Here is a 22,688-nt window from a genome sequence, read left to right on the forward strand (position 1 = left end):
GTGGTGGTTGGTGACCTTTAAAAGTGGTGGGCATAGCATTCGGCTCAAATTCCAGTGAGCGAGTCTCACTTTTCAGTGGATTTTGGGAACCTCACTCAGTCCCACTCTCACTCGGTCTCATTCTCACTCTGACTCACTCACTTAGTTTCACTCAGTCTAACTAAATCTCACTCTGACTCACTGATCACTCAATCTCACTGACTCCCCTAGTCTCACTCAGTCTCACTTGTTTCCACTTGTTTCCACTTAGTCCTACTCATTCTGACTTAGTCCGTCCCACTCATTCTCTGACTCACTTAGTCTGACTCAGTCTCACTCATTCTCTGACTAACTCAGACTGTGACTCACTCAGTCTTAGTCATTCTCAGTCTCACTTAGCCCCAATCATTTTCACTCATTCTCAGTCAATCATTCTTATTCTCATTCATTCATCTCACTGACTATCCTAGCCTCAATCATTCTCGCTCATTCCTACTCACTCTGACAAAATCAGTCTCACTGATTCTCGCCTTGACTCACTCTGACTCACTCAGTCTTAAACGCAGTAACACTCACTGTCATTATCCCTCACAGTTACACTGACCGACATTCTCCCTCACAGTGAGACTCACTGTCATTCTCCCTCCCTCACTCAGTCATTCATTCACACTCATACTCACTCTTCCTATCACTCATTGTCACTCAATGACTCCCTCTACTGATTCTCTCACTTTCACTCATACACTCACAGACCCCACAGACGCACATGCTGCCTCTCACAGACACTCTCTTTCCCACAAACACACACACCCATATATACAGCATACAACATTTAAAAACCTTAAAGCCTTTTAAAAAAAAAAACATCCTTGCTGCAGGTCCCGTTTGGACTTTTGCTGCTTTCAGCTTCTGGCACTGGGGCATGTAACAAAACCTCAAACCTGCCAAGTTGCAGATTTGAACTTTTAGTCTCTGCTCTTTCACCCCATCCTTTCCCATGACAAGTTGGGAAGGGGTGGAGTTAAATACTGATAGGTCTGTAGCCACTGGTACTGCAGGAATAAGCCTGCATTGCCCATATCTACCTTTAGTTGTGATACTTACCTTGTCACAAATGAGGGAGGCACAGGGCCGGTGCTGAAATTCCTCCAGCTCTGGTAATCTGTCTCTGAAGGCTGACAACTGCCATCAGATAAAGACTGTTGCCAGACTGAAGGAGGTCAGCATTTTTATAATACCAAGAGTGAATAAAATAGTATTATTCACTCTTGGTCTAATAAGAACAAATGGAACAGAAAACAAGCGGGGCTAGCATCTTAGCCCATTTAGAGGAGCCTCCACTGCCATACCTTCTTAATTGAAAAGATGCGTTCACTAGGTGACAGTGGGTAATTTAAAGGGTTTAGTTTATTACTTGCAGCTTGTGAGTGGAAGTAAGTCTGGAAAGTCTAATTTGGATAAGGAAGAACTGGTTGATGGACAGGCCTCTGTGGGATTTTGATGCTTGTCATTAAAGGGCTCTCGGTGCTTCTCATTGGGAACTTACACCACCATGGGTTCTGGTGCATGATGCAAAGACAATTGATGCTGATGCATGACACAGTATAGAAAGCCTTACTGAGCAAATGTTGCTACCTTTCTAGTGCCTGGAAGTGTCAGTTTCTCACTCTGTGCTTGTGCTCAGCAGCAGGGCAGGGGGCTCAGTTGTCTTAAATGGAAATTCATGCTGGCCTTTCTGTAAAGTATATTTTGTACAGTGGTTCACCCTGAACTCATTAACTTTCAAATCTCTTTGCAGGAGAAAATTAATCTTGTCTCCATTTAATGTAAGGAATGACAGTGGATGTAATCAATGGTTACCACAGATATGAATTACGCACAAAATGAACAGTACAAATAGTACACAATAGGATACAATATTAAATATAATATTACCTATGTCCGACTAGCTACATATTTAATCTGTAGACTTTAAAAAAATATTTATTACAGTCCTAATTCACTGGGCAAGTCATATTTGTAATACATATTGTGGAACAATGACTTTTATAAACATACATGTACCCTGCCTGAAGTCCCTCTAAGTTAAATCTACCTTGTGCTGTTGCTCTTCTGCCAACCAGTGATTAGCATTTCATTGGGGGTGAATGAGATCTGATCTTGTTCCCAGGACAAGGACAAAAGGCATGGGGAGTGAGGAGGTGCTGTTGTGCCCTTGACAGGATGGCTTGTGGACTTTATTAACTTCAAAGAGTCCTACCCTGTCAGAAGCAGATGTAGTTAATACCCAGGTCTGTACCCTTCTTTAGCACTCATGCTTGACCGGCTTCCATCACAGCGTCCCTCTTGTTGACACCACAGCATCAGATCCTGCTGCAGTGTCGATCTGTTTGACAGGGTTGCTGGGCTTTTTGTCCCAATACAACTCAATTTAAAAAGGTTACATACAGAACTGGTATCTTATTGAAAAATTGGATAAATCCTTTGTGTTACTCTTATTCACCTTAAAGAAAGATCGACCTATTGAAAGTCAAATTGTACGAGCAGAATTGCCAGCAAAAATGAAAAAAATCAGATTTGCGGCAATTATGGAATATGAATCATGTAGAAGGACATTTCAAATGTGGAACTTACACATGTTTCAGTCAAACAATAGAAGGAACAGAATTTAAATATAAAGGCAAAAAATGGTTCCATAAAACATTCACGAATTGTAAAATGAAAAATGTGGTGTATGCGGTCAAATGTCCATGCGAGTTGTTGTACATCGGAAAAATCATTCAGGAAATTCGCTAGCAGATAACGCGACACAAATCACGAATACGAAAAAAAGTAATGACTGCACCCTTGGTCCAACATTGGACTCAAAATAGACATTCTGGAGCTGATTTAAGTTGGGCGGTTTTAATATCCATTAAATCTGATCCCCTGGGAGGAGATTCTGATTCATTACTTAATCAGAAGGAAGCTTTCCTAATATTGTTTTTTAAAACAACGTCCCACGGTTTGAACGAAATGTCAGAAGGCCAACATCATTTTCCAGTTCAGTTGGAATCCTATAATGAATCAATTGCTTGAAAAAACTACAGGTCCCAGAATGCTCAGCAAATGGAGTGCTCCGGATGTAAAACAAGACATATATAGGAAAGACGGAATGCATACAGAAATAGTTTTCGTTTGAACTGGAGCGGGCAGACAGATGAGCGAAGGAACTAAGCTCTGACCAGCCGAAGAATACACACGCCATTGTTGAGTCAAACCTATTGGAACAGTGCGCGAATGAGGAGAAGCTCAAAGGTACGAGTGAAATGCTAGTAACAAGGGGAGAGGGGAGAGGATGTAGCCTTACGGCTAGAGCGGTCGACCTCGAAGCTGGAGAACCGGGTTCAAGCTCAACATCCTGTGGTTCCAGGCAAATCACTTGCTCTCCCCGTACCTACCAAAATTGAATGTGTCCATTTGTAATAAAACTGGCGCTCATGTAAAGCGCTCTGATACACAATTTATCTGGTCTAGTTCGCACTATATAAAACAAAAAAAAACCACACAAAAAACAAGCTCAGAGTGTAACTGATAAAGACTTGCAGTATTAGTGTTGCAGCGCTGATGGATGGTTTCGCGCACGTGCAGTTTTAATTACATATTGGTTGATTTTGTATTCAGGTTGGCAGTGTAGAATAAAGTAAACTGCTGCATGACAAATGAGTTAGAGGTAAGCCGATTATAAATCTGCTTTGAGAAGTGATGGAATTGAGACTGAGGAGCCATGTACATGTCGTAATGCGGTGATATGGTTATGTGTTATAGATTTTGAGTTTGGACTAGTGAAGAGGTTGTAGCAGCAAGCCCTTAGACGATGGACTTAAGATAACTAATGGTGAATGGAATGGAATAATAGGAGGAGTAAAAGTGTAAATACCATTTTGGCAGTGTAAGGATTGATGAAGTTATTGGTTTTTTTATTTTTTATTTGTAGTTCATATCAGTTCTGTGTCCTGAAGAGTAAAAGTGTAAATACCATTTTGGCAGTGTAAGGATTGATGAAGTTATTGTTTTTTTTATTTTTTTATTTGTAGTTCATATCAGTTCTGTGTCCTGAAGAGTACCCACGAATCATAGTACTGGTTCGAAACACGTTCGCAACAAGAACGTAATCATGCAAGCAATGAAATAAGACTTGAAGAGCAGGGGAATAGAATAAAATTATTGCGTAGACTCCCTGTGTACAGGATCATAGCTTTGCATGGTCGCGTAGCCCATTAATGTAGGAAGGGGACAGATGTTTCAAAGAATACTACCATATGTGTCTTCCTGGTTGGGGCAACAATAAGGTAAAACTGTTTAGGTTTTTTGATTCAAGGAAATTTTTTAAAATAATTGATTGTTCAAAAATATTCAATATGTGTAATTTGTGTATATGTATGCTGGGGTGGGTATCAAAACAATTGTTTGATGTATGAATTCTGTATTTATGTTTGTCCTCAATATGTCCCTGTACTTGACCATTTTTCAAATTATGCTTTAAAAAGAAATGAATGAATATTTAATGATCACTGATATTAAAAAGAGTGTTCAGAAAAAAATAAGTGTGGTAAAGAGGTATCAGTATGGGCAAATTTGTTTGGAAATAGAAGTAAAGTGACTTGGCCTTACTGAAGCATTAGGGCCCATCCCTGGGTAGTGGGAACAGGGGGTTTTGTTATGATATTTGTGGGTGCATAACAAAGGAAGGAAACAAGATGCAAAAACAATTCTTGTGTATCCACTGTCTGGTTCCTGATGAACTTAGCTTTTGTTTTAGTTCTGTCCCTGAGGTTGTTGGGGTTACAGGCACTGCTTGAAGCTGGATTGTAGGGTTAGGGAGGACTCTAGGAGCACCATAATAGACGTCCCTTCCTCCGACAGACACATCGAGCCCCCAGAGCCCATGTTTAGTGTGGTTGAAGACTTCAGACATCTTGAAAATGCCCAATGAGGGTAGAGATATCCTCAGGAACCTTTACTCCCATTGGTTAGGGGTCCCTAAGGGTCAGGAGACAAAAACAGAATTTGTAAGTTCCATCCATTTCAGTGCAAAGTCCAAACATGGCTTGATCATGAAAAGTGATCCCTTGTCTCTTCATTTGTTTAATATAGATGCACAAGGGATTACATAACTAAGAAGTGTATTTTTAGTTAATAACATAGAATAAAAGAGACATCTGAACATCTGTCATCACAAAATACTACAGTGAAACCACATTAAAGATGTGTAATCAATGTCTCTGATAAGCATTGCACAGTTAAGTCATTGTTGCCAGTAAGAGAAACTAAAAATTAATTGCATGTATGGCACAGCTTCAAAATGTCCAACATGGTGAAATTATCTGATGCAAGGTCCCAGCGGGCAGCAACAAAGAGTAACGAGGTACCTAGAAAGAGGTGGTTCAGAGAAAAAGTGAGGTAGTCATGTACCTTCACCAGCAGAAGTTGCCAGAAGGTTTGCACCTCTTTAGTCTGTGTTGATTGTGCACAAGGGTGCTGGGCCCAGCAAGAGTTGTCTTAGGGGCAGAGCTGCAGCATGCTTCATACTGGCCTCATATATAGAGTAGTATCTGGAGTTTGAGGTATCATGGTCCTTGGAGATTCAGTGTTGCCTGTCCCTACTGCAGGCGATAAGCATCAGTCACTAAAGTAAGGAGGCAGCGATGCCACCCATATTAGGGAAATGCACTGATTGTGCTTATGAGGGAGGGTAATTGCAGGTGTATAATTGGTGTATAATTGGAGTTCCCAACTACAGCATCTGTCTCCATTCTAGGACTGTTGAACAAAGCACCTCATCAGAATGTCGCCACCTATTGTGGGAGAGGTGGAAGTATATAGGTACTCGGATTTGGCATTACCCATAATCTCCTTTGAGTTGCGTGAGAATGTGCATTGTCATCCCTTGCCAGATAGGACTGCGGTGACTGAGAAGAAGAGCATTGTTCCACAGTCTTGATAAATGGAAGCATGTCTGATACTTTAACAGCAAATATAGGAGGTCTTAGAGTGTATTTGGCATGCTAAGGTTCCTAGCAGAACAGAGGCTTTTATCTTGGTCTAAGTCCATAAGCCATCTGCCTGGGCTTTATATGTTTCTCAAACAATGTTTAGAAGGGGTGCAGGAAGTATAAAGTATAGAAGTACAGAACAGATTTTTCTATGTGCAGAAAGCACCACAGATAAGCATCACAAATGATGCTCCTGTCACCCTCCATGTCTCCAGCCTCACTCGTGAAATACACAAACAATCTACCAGCTTCCTGGACAGTCGATGTATTTGGCTCATGTTAGTGACTGGAGATTAACTTCTTTTGCCTTTTTTTTGCCTGCTCCTTCCAGGTGCGAAATATAAATAACCAACACATTATAAGTCTCAGACCGGTAAGTAGGCAGAATTCCAGCACTCACAATTCCAGACATTTTAAACACATGGTGCTTTATTTACGAGAAAGTGACTTAGCGCGGTGCCGCAAACCATTTTGCTGCACCACACTGAGCCACTTTCAAAGCAAAGGGATGCGTCATACCTATAACGATGTGAGAGATCCCTATGCTTTCCCCTGCGCTGGTGCACAATTGGCTGCCTTGTGCCGATCCAGACACCCTTGCACCATGGTGCAAGGGTGCATGGTGCAAGGGGTACCTGCATTGCGAGGGTGATTGTTTTTGTGCAGGAATGGATGCCTCCCTGCCCAAAAACAATCACAAGAGGTGTTTTCCTCTTTCTATGCATGCTGCAGAATGCAGCATTCATAGAAAGAGGAAAAAGTGAGGAGAAATGAAAACATTTCTCCTCGTTGTGCCTCCCAACACCTCCCCTGGGGAGGCTAAGCATTCTGATGCATTCCCATTTCTTGTCAATCTGGCTATGTGACAGAATGCATGGGTGTTGTGCATGGGAACATCCACAGCAACACCCACGGAACGCCCTTTTCATGCAAAGTGCTGCATGAAAAGGGGCTGTATATACAAAGTCACAAAAAGCCACACAGGGTGGCTGTACGTGTCCTTGTAAATATTGGGCAGCAAATTGCGCCGCCGGTGCGTCACAAAAAGTGACGCCCCAGTGGTGTAAGGGGCTTGTAAATATGCCCTATAATGGCCATCCTTTTGGTTGATCCAAAATGTAACTGACACCTAAGCAACCTAAGAAAGCGAGAGCTGGAGGGAGTTGACTCGTTGCCCCTCAAATAGCTGCTACCTGTAGGTGATCCAAAGTGCGAATAATACTTCCAGCAATCAATAAGTGCGGGGGGCTGCCCCCAAAACCCATTTGCATATAATTGCTTTCAAGAGCTCAAGCAGGCAGGCTAAGCTAACTCAAAGCCGTACCTAAAAATTACTATTAGAAATTTGTAAATAATGGTGGTATTACCTGTGTGACCAGAGTCTAAGCTCTGTTCTTCTAGCACAGCCCTGGACAACACAATAATGGGCAGTGCCCCTTACATCCCTGCTTCATTGATGCTGCGACCTCCTGATCCGGATACTCCTGTGAAAGTCAACTGGACTCAGTAGATTGAGCCATGCGGTTGTTTACACCAAGTTGGATTTGAAGTTGGATTCGAGTTCTTGACCAGTTCTGCAGATTTGGGACCAAGGACTCCTGATGAATGTGGGGTGAAGAATGGGAAGATAGAGCAGGATATCGCCCGCTCCTGTGCTCCTGCTCGTTGTCAATAAGAAGAAAGTTATACGTATTTTCCAGAGTTCACTCTTGCCGGCGTCGCCCTGCTAGTAAAACAGCCAATCTATAACTGACACAATCCACTATTTGGAACATAACATAGGATCAGAGGAAGAATTCTTGAACTCAAACTACTAAGCATCAGAACAGCTCAAATGCCCCTTAATAAATTAATACAACATGAATAATTCCCAGGCCCATCAATGCCCAAAATTATGCTCGTCAGGTTGGTGCCGGAGATAATAAACCCATCTTCTTTGAACACTGTCAGTCAATCAACTTCCACCTCTAGTGAGAGATTAATCCAATCCCTATAATTTGAATAATTTGCATTTATTAATTCATTATGTTTCATAAATTGCCTGGACGTCGCTTTTAAAATGCATCTACAGTGTACACCACCTTTAAAATAAAATGTCTTCTCTTTCAATAAATATGCACATTCTAAAATAACTGCGGAAACGCGTCGCATTTGTGGTTTCAGCCGACAGGATTCAAGCGCGCTGTCACTTCTGTGACAGAAAGTCAGAGCTGGCTGCCTGCCCTGCGTAAACACGGATCTGCGAAGCTGCATATTTTCTCCATTGTGTGGCACTAGAAAGCCATGAAATGCCTGCAGGAGCTTCAGTGGAAACCTGCAATCTCTTCTCATATCTCTGAGAAGGTGGGATTGACCAGCGCTCTCAATGCAGGCGTGGATGTTCCAAGTCCCAAAGCTGTTTTGTTGACACATCATGTGGAACATTTTCTTTTGGGAGCTTCTGTGCACTGGAAGTTTATTTTCGAAAATGATAAACTGGCTAGGGAGAGCATTGCAAACAAAGCACGCAATTTGCAGGTCGAGTCTTGAAATGAGATTTCTAGAAAGTTGGCACCAGTGTTTGTTACACTGCTAAAGGCAGAAAAACAGTTTGAGCTCGCCTGAGCTTCCCATTCGATTTATCAACTATAGAACTTGTACTCTTATGGCATAAAGCAGCTCTCCGTCAAAAAACAGCTAGTAATCCTGACATTTGGTTATTTATTCCTTTTAGTGCAGCCATCAAAAGAACAAATATGTACACAGTATCTTTCCGTGTGGGGATGTTGTGATGAAATGCATACTACAATGACACTCCCCTAATGCAAAGACGGGAAAACAAGATTAGTAACTATAAAAAATACACGTATCGTGACATAACAAACAGGATAAATGGCTTAGCAATTCCACGTGTGATACATGTTTGCTTGCTGGAATGTACATGGCCACATCATTACATAAAGCTTGGATGTGAATATATGTCTGTCTGTAGTTAGAAACAGTAACGGTGCTCCACAAACAATACAAATTTAAACACATTTCCAAATAAAGTTTCAAGATTTACGAAATTATTCTTTTTTACTCTTGTAAAAATATATGTTGCCAACGTTTACAGCAGTAACAGCCAATGCGTTTCGTCCATAGCAATGAACTTCTTCAGGGCAAAGTGGTATACAAAGCTTATTTCCTCATTTGAGTTTCATAAGCGCGACAACGGTCATTCTCTTCATGAACTTCATCGAATCCGTACACGGAGACCGGAGGTATGGGCCTTTGTGGTCTACAGCACTGATTCTAGTGCCATAGTGGGGTGGATGGCCCCCTCTTCTTTGATATTGAACAACATATTCCAGTTGGATGAAAAAGTTTCTCTGAATGATGTTACTTTAGTGCCTGAGGACGCTTCCGCCTGCCCCGTCGTCTCTTATCATTGGGGGTTGACTGTTTATTGATCCACACTGACATGCTTGTTGGAGGATGATGTTTGTTGCACTTATGAAACTCATATGAGGAAATGAGCTTTGCATACCACTTTGCCCTGAAGAAGTTTATTGCTATGGATGAAACGTATTGGCTGTATCTGTTGTAAACATTGGCGACATATATTTTTACAAGAAAAAAAAGAATAAAAAAAGAATATATCTTGAAAGTTTATTTGGAAATCTGTTTAAATTGTTAATATTTGTAGTGCACCGTTACTGTGTTTCCAATTTGAACAGTGGCAGCTCCTCCGCAGAGGTGCAGGAACGTCACCCACTGCTTTTAGAGCAGTGAAAAAGGGAGAAATAAAATGATAATACCTTAAAGTTATTATCATTTTATTTTTGATTGCTGCGGGGCTGGGTTAGGATGGGACGGGGCTGAAGGAGTGGGCTATGCACATTAAGTGTGCATGACTATTTGGCTGGCCGTTTTGGCACACTTTGCATATTCCCCACCAGGCTGTAATGGATAGCCTTTTAAGGAATATGCACAGGCTCCCTGTCCCGATCTGAGTACCGATCCTCTGCGCTCAGACCAATCACAAAGGTGCATTGCACCATCGTGATTGGTTCAGGGGAGCCTGTGTGCCCAGGTGCTTCCTGCAGCTTCTTCCGGACTGGGGTCAAGAAGAGCAGAGAAGTGGAGGAGAAATGCGGCTGGCAGAAAAGGTAAGTGCGTTTTTAAAAAATATTTTCAAACCCCGCCATCACCATTCCCTACTAGCCTCCACTGAATTTGAAATGTCCGTGCTTTAAGGATGCACCTTGGCAGCAGGTACTGATATAGTGTGCGCACATAAACCCACATTTTCATACTTGCAAGTGTCAAGGGACACGGAGAAGATAGGGTGAGCTAGGGTCCGCTGCCTTTTTAGAGATTTTTTTATATGTCTGTAGTTACATATATAATCATTCTGTAGCAGTGGGATAAGAAACCAAATCGACCAGCATTGGAATTCAAATGAGTACGTGTCTGAGCTTAGATTGTAATGCTCTGCTATACCCCACTTAGCTCAACACTAGTGAAAATTACAAATATATTATAAAGGGATCATCCGGTGAATAAGGTCTTGATAAAGCTCAAAACTCCAGCAGTCATCATGAAACAAACTTCCTAGAATGCCAATTGATTCGTTCAAGACACAGGACTGGGCAAAGAGAACCATTTTCTTTTCTCTACACTGCAGGTTCCCTATAAAGCTTTGATGCTCCTTTCGTCACAGGACAATCCCGGGTGGATAGTTATAGGCCGCCTCAATGATACGGAGGCTCGCGCTGGACCTCGAAAAGGTCTACGGCTCATGAGTTCAAACCCAAGTCATTTTAGCCTTCCAACTTGGCTAAGTTGGTAATAGGGGTACCAGTATACTGGGAAATAGAGGCACATGTGGCCATACTAAAAAGAAGGTCATTTGCACAGAGCACAGTTGTGCTCCTGTTTTCCGGCAGTTTCAAAAGCGCATGCATTCAGCTCACACTTTTCCCGAATTAATCCGAGAGTGTACAACTCGGAAACAGTGAGAAATAAATAATCTGCTCTTTCCGCTTCCGAGCTATGCTGTCAGCAGTGCATACTGTAATTCAGAGAAATTCTGAGGTAAATGTATGGGCTTCAGAATGTAAATCCCATAAAAACTGGAGCACAGCTGTGCCCTGGACATGTGCACCCTTTCATGATGAAGACTCTTCGCTTACTATGGAAGCCAGGGCAACTTTAAGGCATGGGTGAAGTGATCAATATTGACCACAAGAAGCTGCTCCTAGTGTGATATGACCTTACTACAGTTGTGAGTTGAGTGTGGACATCTCACAAAAAGTGACGGACTGGCCTCACACACCACCTGGTGTCATGCTTCATCATCGGCCAGTCCTCGCCCTCCAAAACCTTCGTTTGATGGAGGGCGGGCATACACCTGGAGACAGGGATGCACTTCTAAACTAAAGAGTGGGGGCCCATGGGGTAGAACGTGGAGTTAAAAATCATTATAGTTACTAAAGAATATTTTTAATGTGATCAGTAACTATATGATGCTAAAAACAAATAGCGGCAGGTGGGGTATTTAGGTGTCCCCTAGCCGTCTAGTGTTAGGTCGACATGTTTCTGCCTTCTTGGCCCGAGCGGGTCCAGGGCATTCATCAGGACCTAGGTTTACAAGAAGAGGGCTCCGTTCTTACCAACTTGTGACAAGAGAATACCACTGCGCAGGTGTGGCGTAGGCCACACTCCACTACCTAGATGGCTTCCAACTGTAAAGCCTATAGAAAAGAAAAAAAATCAAAACAAACAAATGTATCTGTATACACAACTGTAGAAGAAAGGTCAAAGGTGAAAACATAAGAATCAAGATAAACGCATGCGTAATTATCTTAAAGTGAGTGACTAATCACGTGACATGTGCCACTCTACGTGAGTACACAAACATGTTTGAGAGTCAAAAGTGCTCTCATGAGGCTTACCCTAGTCAGACAGACTACTTGCCACATGGGGGGATAAAGGAGGAGACACTCCTGTTCAGTCTACAGGGAGAGAAGAAGGATATAGTAATAGTCAACAAACTGAAAATGCCCAGAACGTGGACCCTTGCAAACCTGGAATCAGGATGGAACCACAATCATTCCACAATAAACCCACAAAGGGGTTAAAACAGCGCGAAACCACCATTCATACTCTTACTATCTGAGGCAGGGTGTCCCGTGTTCAGCCTACGGTGTTGCTCCTCGTCCGCCCGAATTTGGGAGTGAGACCGCAAGGCGGGTTTAAATAGCGTGCTTAATGGAAAAATAGGAAACAGCCTGGAGTGATCACGGCTGTGCGGCAGTTCCTGGTGCGGTGCATCCGGGGTCCGGAATAATCGTAGTGGCGGCGCATGCAGTGCAGTGCCTGGTTGTGTAATGGCCGATTGTGCGGGCCTATTGGAGCGTCCAGGCTGAGTCTTGTGCCCAAATAAGGAACGAGTCAGGGGATCCGCCCAGAGAAGGCGGTCCCGTGTGGGCGTGCGCGTCCGAGGTTGTCCGGGGAACGCGGTGCACGCGTTCGGCGTGAAACCTGAGGATGATAGTAACACGTGCTGAGGTGCCCCGGGGAGGGGGGTTTGTGTTGTGAAAGTTCAGAGGCACGTGTACGCGTCCCAAGTCGAAAGGGGCATGAAAGGGGAGATATTATCGCCGTATGCCGCTAAGACCCTGATAAAAGGTGAGAGGTCATTCATGCAGCGTTCGATTAGTGCGTTGATAAAGAGGGTTCGTGAGGGGGTGTGGCGGTTGCTGACGGCAACAGAAAAAGTAAACACCATGCCCTCTGCGTTACTCTCAGCATATAATGGAAAGTATCCCAGTTTAAATGGAGAGTCAGTCAGCTCCAGACAAGGCCAGGGGGTCACAGAAAAAATATATGAGAAGTACAGTGTGGTGCCCAAGTACTCCTGTCACTATGATCATTAGCTGGAGATCCCTGCGATGAAGATTACAAAACCCAAAGGGTAGGCAGATAGAGGGACAGGAGGTGTTAATGGTGTGTTAGGGCAACTGGCACATGATGGAAGGGATGCCCAGGTGTTCAAGGTACATTAATGGTGTGTTAGGGCAACTGGCACATGATGGAAGGGATGCCCAGGTGTTCAAGGTAGGTGGAGAGGTCATCTAGTTAGATGGAGCCACGGTATATCGTCGTTAAGTCCCTTTTCGTGGGACCGCAGGCGGAACACCCAGCGTTGTTCTCTGATGTGGAGAGCTCTTGAGAGATCAACTTTGGTTTTGTTCATGACCTCTAGGACTGTCCATCGCAGATCAGTGTCTTTGTGGTTTTTCTCCAAGAAATGGCGTGTGAGCTTAGTGTTTGTTTTCTTGCATCTTATGGTGCTGCAATGTTCGTTAATACGTACCCTGACCTTTCTGGTTGTCATGCCAACGTACTGGAGTTGGCAGGGGCATTTTAGTAGGTAAACCACATTCTCAGTATTGCAGTTGCTAAACTTGCGGAGTTGCCATGGTCTATCTGTGCCAATGTCGACTTCTTTGGTGTTAGAAGTGAGTTTGCATGAAATACAACCCCCGCACGTGAAGTGTCCCACTACTCGTGGTTGATCCCAAAGCCTCTGTTGTTCCGTGCCCTCTGCGGTTGGCTTAGTGGCATGAACGAGTTGATCTCGCAGATTTTTGTTCCGTTTGAAGGCAAAAAGTGGGGGATCCCACTGCTTTCCTGCACTATTAAGAATATTCCATCTTTTCTTAATTATTTTTTGTACGGCATTAGAGGCAGGGGTAAATGTTGTAACACATACTGTTCTTTTGGTGTTCTCCTTTGTTACATCCTCCAAAAGTGCTTCTCTAGGGTTGTTCCTAGCTCGTTTCCTAGCCTTGCGTATCATTTTTTGGGGGTAATGGCGGGCAGCAAGTTTTTCTTCAAGGTGGGATGCCTGTTCCTCAAAGGTTGGGGTGTCTGAGCAGTTTCTCCTAACCCGAAGGAACTGTCCAACTGGGAGATTCTGTCGGAGGGCCTTGGGGTGGTAGCTTTCGTACAGTAGAAGGCTATTCCGATCCGTGGGCTTATTGTGCACTTTTGTTGAGAAACCATCATTGTCCATAGTGATGTCCAGGTCGAGGAAGATAGCGTGGTTCTTACTGATAGTGTGGGTGAACCTGAGGTGTACATCTTTACTGTTCACCCACTGGACAAAGTTCATCGCTTCTTCCTCTGATCCATTCCATATTATCAGCACATCATCTATGTAGCGCTTCCAAAGTCTGAGGTTCTGTAGGAATGGATTATGTGGGTTGTATATGAAGTCGTCTTCAAACTGTTGTACGTACAGACAAGCCATACTAGGGGCAAAAGTGCTCCCCATTGAAGTCCCAGAGATCTGGTGGTAGATGACTTTCTCGAATTCGAAGAAGTTTTCCATTAACGCTAGTTCCGCACATTCCATCACGAACTGCTGTGGGGTTAAGAAATCCCACTCTCTATTTATGATGATGTTTTCCACCACTTCCAATGTGCGCCTCTGTGGTATGCTCGTGTAGAGAGCTTCTATGTCCATGGTTATTAGCCAGTCGTTGGTCGAATCTACCGTGAGGTCTCTGAGGAGGCACAGGACGTCCTTCGTATCCCTGAGGTAGGATGCAGATTTTTGGACGATAGGGCGAAGGAACCAGTCACAGAATTGTGACAGTGGTTCTAATACTGACCCTATCCCGGATACAATTGGTCTCCCAGGAGGAGGCGTCCTGTTTTTGTGGATTTTCGGGAGTGTGTAAAATTTAGGCATTCTTGGTTCTTCATTCACGAGGAAGTCTGCCTCTTGTTTGGTTATCCAATCATTGCCGAGTGCTTCTGTGACCATGATCTTAATCTTGATCATCAAAGGACCAGTAGGGTCAGTCCTGTGTATGGTGTAACTGTTTGAGTCAGAGAGAAGTCTCAAGCATTCTTCTCTGTACATATCACTATCCATGACCACAATGGCGCCCCCTTTGTCAGCTGGTTTTATTGTTAGGTTTTTATTACTGCTCAGTTTCGCGAGGGCCGTGCGCTCCTTTCCCGTAAGGTTGTCAAACCCACGAGTATTCTGGAAATCAATCTTCTCAATATCTTTTAGTACGGCCTGTTCGAAAGCAAGTATGTTACATGAAATGTTCTGGTTCGGGGGTTGGAAGGTGGATTTTCTCTTTAGCCCTGTGGACTTCTTCCCATTCTCGTCTGTAGTATCTTCAGTATCTCCGAAATAATCGCGGAGTTTGATTTTTCTGAAGAATTGGGCCAATTCCGTGTGAAGGGCAAAGGGGTCATTTCGGGGTGTGGGAACAAATCCCAGCCCTTTAGAAAGGACGGTTGTTTCGTCTTGTGAGAGTGTGTATTTACTGATATTCACTATGTTGGTTACTCCCTGCTCGTCGAGGGCATCTCTCCTCTCCCTCTGCTCCTGGTTACTACACCATGCTGTGGCTCTGGTTGATCTTCCCACTGGACCCTCGTATTTCTTCGTTTTTGGCGTCCTCTCCCTCTGCCACGGCCCTGGAACAAAAAAGGCGGTTGGCCATGTGGAAAACCAAATCCTGGTTGGTAAAATGGTTGTGGCCAAAACCCGAAGGGTGGAGGTTGAGGTTGTGGACCCTGCATCATCGGATGGTGATAGCCCATAGGTTTCCGGAATTGTGGTCCTTGACCCTCATCGCCGCTACTGTCACTTCTTTCCTCTCCAGAGCTGAACGTCCAGTTCTGGGGTGTTGGTCTAAACCGTTGTTTTCTCCCTGTTGGTTGAGGGGCTGGTTTATCATAGTGTTCGTCTGTGACGTACGGGTAGACAGTTTCCTTACTAAATTTTTGTACATCCTTACGGAGTTTAGTAAGTTTCGACTGTGTGAGGTATTCTTTATAATCAGAGTGATCTTTGTTGATCTCCTCCAGTTTCTTTTTAAAGGCTGAAAGCTGTACCGTTGCCTTGAGTCTACCCTCACTCTGTTGGATCTCAATCAGGAGTGCATCTGCCAGCTGTCTGGCGGTGTTTATAATGAGGATGAGCCAGTCCTTGGTGCACTTCCAGGCAATGCTCGACCAGTTAATTCTGAACTCTTTATTGTTGAGGAACAGTCGTGGTTCGTTGGTGACGATGAGACCTCTCGGGGCCGTGTTTTTACGGAGGTACTCCGTCATAAACGCACCATGTAGTGCAGTGCGTATCTGTTCTTTTTTCTTAGAAAAAAGGGCTTCCCATTCATCTGAGTTTTTTACCGTGTTGGTGACTATGGTTTCTGCTAGGAGAGATGGTGTATTAAGAATCTCCGCTAGGATCTCATCCCCGAAGGAGAGTTCGGTATCCATGGTGCAAGGTGGGTAAGGAGAGTGTGAAAGGTTTTCTCACACTTTAGAATGAACTGTATTGGTTCAAAAGGCAGACGTAGAAGTGTCTGTCTGCTCGTTCCGGTCGTAAGAATACGTGACTCAGAACATCACCCTATTTTAAAGGAATGGTACCCCAATAGTGTTCCCACAGCCGGCAGCTGTACATAAATAGCAATCACTAGAAGAACTCCACAAAGTGTGGAGGGGGGAACAGGAGGCACGGGGTGCTAGGAGCTAGCGGCCTCCATAACTACTATTGACCACAAGAAGCTGCTCCTAGTGTGATATGACCTTACTACAGTTGTGAGTTGAGTGTGGACATCTCACAAAAAGTGACGGACTGGCCTCACACACCACCTGGTGTCATGCTTCATCATCGGCCAGTCCTCGCCCTCCAAAACCTTCGTTTGATGGAGGGCGGGCATACACCTGGAGACAGGGATGCACTTCTAAACTAAAGAGTGGGGGCCCATGGGGTAGAACGTGGAGTTAAAAATCATTATAGTTACTAAAGAATATTTTTAATGTGATCAGTAACTATATGATGCTAAAAACAAATAGCGGCAGGTGGGGTATTTAGGTGTCCCCTAGCCGTCTAGTGTTAGGTCGACATGTTTCTGCCTTCTTGGCCCGAGCGGGTCCAGGGCATTCATCAGGACCTAGGTTTACAAGAAGAGGGCTCCGTTCTTACCAACTTGTGGCAAGAGAATACCACTGCGCAGGTGTGGCGTAGGCCACACTCCACTACCTAGATGGCTTCCAACTGTAAAGCCTATAGAAAAAAAATCAAAACAAACAAATGTATCTGTATACACAACTGTAGAAGAAAGGTCAAAGGTGAAAACATAAGAATCAAGATAAACGCATGCGTAATTATCTTAAAGTGAGTGACTAATCACGTGACATGTGCCACTCTACGTGAGTACACAAACATGTTTGAGAGTCAAAAGTGCTCTCATGAGGCTTACCCTAGTCAGACAGACTACTTGCCACATGGGGGGATAAAGGAGGAGACACTCCTGTTCAGTCTACAGGGAGAGAAGAAGGATATAGTAATAGTCAACAAACTGAAAATGCCCAGAACGTGGACCCTTGCAAACCTGGAATCAGGATGGAACCACAATCATTCCACAATAAACCCACAAAGGGGTTAAAACAGCGCGAAACCACCATTCATACTCTTACTATCTGAGGCAGGGTGTCCCGTGTTCAGCCTACGGTGTTGCTCCTCGTCCGCCCGAATTTGGGAGTGAGACCGCAAGGCGGGTTTAAATAGCGTGCTTAATGGAAAAATAGGAAACAGCCTGGAGTGATCACGGCTGTGCGGCAGTTCCTGGTGCGGTGCATCCGGGGTCCGGAATAATCGTAGTGGCGGCGCATGCAGTGCAGTGCCTGGTTGTGTAATGGCCGATTGTGCGGGCCTATTGGAGCGTCCAGGCTGAGTCTTGTGCCCAAATAAGGAACGAGTCAGGGGATCCGCCCAGAGAAGGCGGTCCCGTGTGGGCGTGCGCGTCCGAGGTTGTCCGGGGAACGCGGTGCACGCGTTCGGCGTGAAACCTGAGGATGATAGTAACACGTGCTGAGGTGCCCCGGGGAGGGGGGTTTGTGTTGTGAAAGTTCAGAGGCACGTGTACGCGTCCCAAGTCGAAAGGGGCATGAAAGGGGAGATATTATCGCCGTATGCCGCTAAGACCCTGATAAAAGGTGAGAGGTCATTCATGCAGCGTTCGATTAGTGCGTTGATAAAGAGGGTTCGTGAGGGGGTGTGGCGGTTGCTGACGGCAACAGAAAAAGTAAACACCATGCCCTCTGCGTTACTCTCAGCATATAATGGAAAGTATCCCAGTTTAAATGGAGAGTCAGTCAGCTCCAGACAAGGCCAGGGGGTCACAGAAACAATATATGAGAAGTACAGTGTGGAATGGATCAGAGGAAGAAGCGATGAACTTTGTCCAGTGGGTGAACAGTAAAGATGTACACCTCAGGTTCACCCACACTATCAGTAAGAACCACGCTATCTTCCTCGACCTGGACATCACTATGGACAATGATGGTTTCTCAACAAAAGTGCACAATAAGCCCACGGATCGGAATAGCCTTCTACTGTACGAAAGCTACCACCCCAAGGCCCTCCGACAGAATCTCCCAGTTGGACAGTTCCTTCGGGTTAGGAGAAACTGCTCAGACACCCCAACCTTTGAGGAACAGGCATCCCACCTTGAAGAAAAACTTGCTGCCCGCCATTACCCCCAAAAAATGATACGCAAGGCTAGGAAACGAGCTAGGAACAACCCTAGAGAAGCACTTTTGGAGGATGTAACAAAGGAGAACACCAAAAGAACAGTATGTGTTACAACATTTACCCCTGCCTCTAATGCCGTACAAAAAATAATTAAGAAAAGATGGAATATTCTTAATAGTGCAGGAAAGCAGTGGGATCCCCCACTTTTTGCCTTCAAACGGAACAAAAATCTGCGAGATCAACTCGTTCATGCCACTATGCCAACCGCAGAGGGCACGGAACAACAGAGGCTTTGGGATCAACCACGAGTAGTGGGACACTTCACGTGCGGGGGTTGTATTTCATGCAAACTCACTTCTAACACCAAAGAAGTCGACATTGGCACAGATAGACCATGGCAACTCCGCAAGTTTAGCAACTGCAATACTGAGAATGTGGTTTACCTACTAAAATGCCCCTGCCAACTCCAGTACGTTGGCATGACAACCAGAAAGGTCAGGGTACGTATTAACGAACATTGCAGCACCATAAGATGCAAGAAAACAAACACTAAGCTCACACGCCATTTCTTGGAGAAAAACCACAAAGACACTGATCTGCGATGGACAGTCCTAGAGGTCATGAACAAAACCAAAGTTGATCTCTCAAGAGCTCTCCACATCAGAGAACAACGCTGGGTGTTCCGCCTGCGGTCCCACGAAAAGGGACTTAACGACGATATACCGTGGCTCCATCTAACTAGATGACCTCTCCACCTACCTTGAACACCTGGGCATCCCTTCCATCATGTGCCAGTTGCCCTAACACACCATTAATGTACCTTGAACACCTGGGCATCCCTTCCATCATGTGCCAGTTGCCCTAACACACCATTAACACCTCCTGTCCCTCTATCTGCCTACCCTTTGGGTTTTGTAATCTTCATCGCAGGGATCTCCAGCTAATGATCATAGTGACAGGAGTACTTGGGCACCACACTGTACTTCTCATATATTTTTTCTGTGACCCCCTGGCCTTGTCTGGAGCTGACTGACTCTCCATTTAAACTGGGATACTTTCCATTATATGCTGAGAGTAACGCAGAGGGCATGGTGTTTACTTTTTCTGTTGCCGTCAGCAACCGCCACACCCCCTCACGAACCCTCTTTATCAACGCACTAATCGAACGCTGCATGAATGACCTCTCACCTTTTATCAGGGTCTTAGCGGCATACGGCGATAATATCTCCCCTTTCATGCCCCTTTCGACTTGGGACGCGTACACGTGCCTCTGAACTTTCACAACACAAACCCCCCTCCCCGGGGCACCTCAGCACGTGTTACTATCATCCCCAGGTTTCACGCCGAACGCGTGCACCGCGTTCCCCGGACAACCTCGGACGCGCACGCCCACACGGGACCGCCTTCTCTGGGCGGATCCCCTGACTCGTTCCTTATTTGGGCACAAGACTCAGCCTGGACGCTCCAATAGGCCCGCACAATCGGCCATTACACAACCAGGCACTGCACTGCATGCGCCGCCACTACGATTATTCCGGACCCCGGATGCACCGCACCAGGAACTGCCGCACAGCCGTGATCACTCCAGGCTGTTTCCTATTTTTCCATTAAGCACGCTATTTAAACCCGCCTTGCGGTCTCACTCCCAAATTCGGGCGGACGAGGAGCAACACCGTAGGCTGAACACGGGACACCCTGCCTCAGATAGTAAGAGTATGAATGGTGGTTTCGCGCTGTTTTAACCCCTTTGTGGGTTTATTGTGGAATGATTGTGGTTCCATCCTGATTCCAGGTTTGCAAGGGTCCACGTTCTGGGCATTTTCAGTTTGTTGACTATTACTATATCCTTCTTCTCTCCCTGTAGACTGAACAGGAGTGTCTCCTCCTTTATCCCCCCATGTGGCAAGTAGTCTGTCTGACTAGGGTCAGCCTCATGAGAGCACTTTTGACTCTCAAACATGTTTGTGTACTCACGTAGAGTGGCACATGTCACGTGATTAGTCACTCACTTTAAGATAATTACGCATGCGTTTATCTTGATTCTTATGTTTTCACCTTTGACCTTTCTTCTACAGTTGTGTATACAGATACATTTGTTTGTTTTGATTTTTTTTTTATAGGCTTTACAGTTGGAAGCCATCTAGGTAGTGGAGTGTGGCCTACGCCACACCTGCGCAGTGGTATTCTCTTGCCACAAGTTGGTAAGAACGGAGCCCTCTTCTTGTAAACCTAGGTCCTGATGAATGCCCTGGACCCGCTCTGGCCAAGAAGGCAGAAACATGTCGACCTAACACTAGACGGCTAGGGGACACCTAAATACCCCACCTGCCGCTATTTGTTTTTAGCATCATATAGTTACTGATCACATTAAAAATATTCTTTAGTAACTATAATGATTTTTAACTCCACGTTCTACCCCATGGGCCCCCACTCTTTAGTTTAGAAGTGCATCCCTGTCTCCAGGTGTATGCCCGCCCTCCATCAAACGAAGGTTTTGGAGGGCGAGGACTGGCCGATGATGAAGCATGACACCAGGTGGTGTGTGAGGCCAGTCCGTCACTTTTTGTGAGATGTCCACACTCAACTCACAACTGTAGTAAGGTCATATCACACTAGGAGCAGCTTCTTGTGGTCAATAGTAGTTATGGAGGCCGCTAGCTCCTAGCACCCCGTGCCTCCTGTTCCCCCCTCCACACTTTGTGGAGTTCTTCTAGTGATTGCTATTGAAGTGATCAATATCCCAGGGTCCCCGCTTTCAAGGTGGACCCGTGGTAAAGTGAAAACTGTGTACCAAAAACATATTTTATTTTCTGACAGCTGGGCATACTCAGCCTTTTGAACCATACCCCACAAGTCTTCAGGCAGTTGGTAGTAATTAAAACTAAAAAAGAATAACCTTTCTCTCTTGTTCTTGCCCCTTATTTCTCCTGACCACTCTTATCTCAAACATCTCTCTACATCAATGGTGTGAAAACCCCCTCTCTCTTAGTTTTGTCCACCTCACGTAAGTATTCCTCACCTCTCTCTCACTCAGGCATGTCAGAAGGTCTTGGAGGGCTTAGACAATCATGCTGAAGTGGAGCCCATCATAAGAGGCAAACTCTTTTAAAGTTTGAAAATACTTCCTGTAGGGAAAGAGAATACAATGAAGATCTGCATCTGACACCATCCAATGGAATTACCCTTTTGTCTGCCTCGCCACTCATCAAGTTGGAAGCTTTGTTTTCAAAACCTATAAACAAATATGTTGTGGCATAAATGTAAGGTCCTTCAATAAGAATAGGCGGTGGGGTAGAATGACACCATATGCCCCCTCGCCCTACTGACAAGCCTGCCCTCAAAACACCTCTCAACACCATCTTCCTATAGCCCTCGCAGACTCTCACTCACGAACTCCCCCTTTCTCTCTCTCTCTCTCTCTACATCTTTGTGGATTCCTCTACATCTCTACCCCCTATTACACCTCTTGACCTCAGCTCTATCTCCACCTCAGTTCTCTCACTGTATCTCACTACTTTGTTTTCATGTGACCTCTCCCTATGCTTCATCCATTTATTTTACTTCTTTGAAACTCACCTTTCTTTACCTCACATCGCAAACTCTCTTTCTCTGTATTATTATACCTCACCTCTTTCCTCTTCTCTGTATGCTTTCTCCCTACCGTAGCTTTCTCTACCTCAACTCCCACTCTACTCCATATCTCTTTGTAGCTCACATCTCTCACTACCTTATCTTTCTTCACCCTACCTCTCTTTCTAACTGACCTCTCAATTTATCTAATTACTTGTTTCCCACAGCACCTAGTCATATCGCCTCTCTCTGCCTCTCATCCCTCTACCACATTCTCTCATACTCTTTCATTTCTCTGTGCATCTCTTTTTTAATTACTGCTTTCCTTCCATATTTTACCTCTCTGGCAAACTCACTCTCTTTGTATATCACTGTACATCTGGGGCTCTACATTTCCGTTTACCTTACAACTCTCTCCTCCTCACCTTTGCACTACCCCGGTATCACCTTACCACTCTTTCATTATCTCAACTGCCTTTACTTCCCCGTTTTTCTCTCTTCATCTCATCTCCCTTTCTTCCCTTTGACCCTCTCATTCTGTCTTTCTCTCTGCCTCACTACTC

The sequence above is a fragment of the Triturus cristatus genome, chromosome 7, assembly GCF_964204655.1.
Source record: "Triturus cristatus chromosome 7, aTriCri1.1, whole genome shotgun sequence".
In the NCBI taxonomy this organism is placed as follows: domain Eukaryota; kingdom Metazoa; phylum Chordata; class Amphibia; order Caudata; family Salamandridae; genus Triturus; species Triturus cristatus.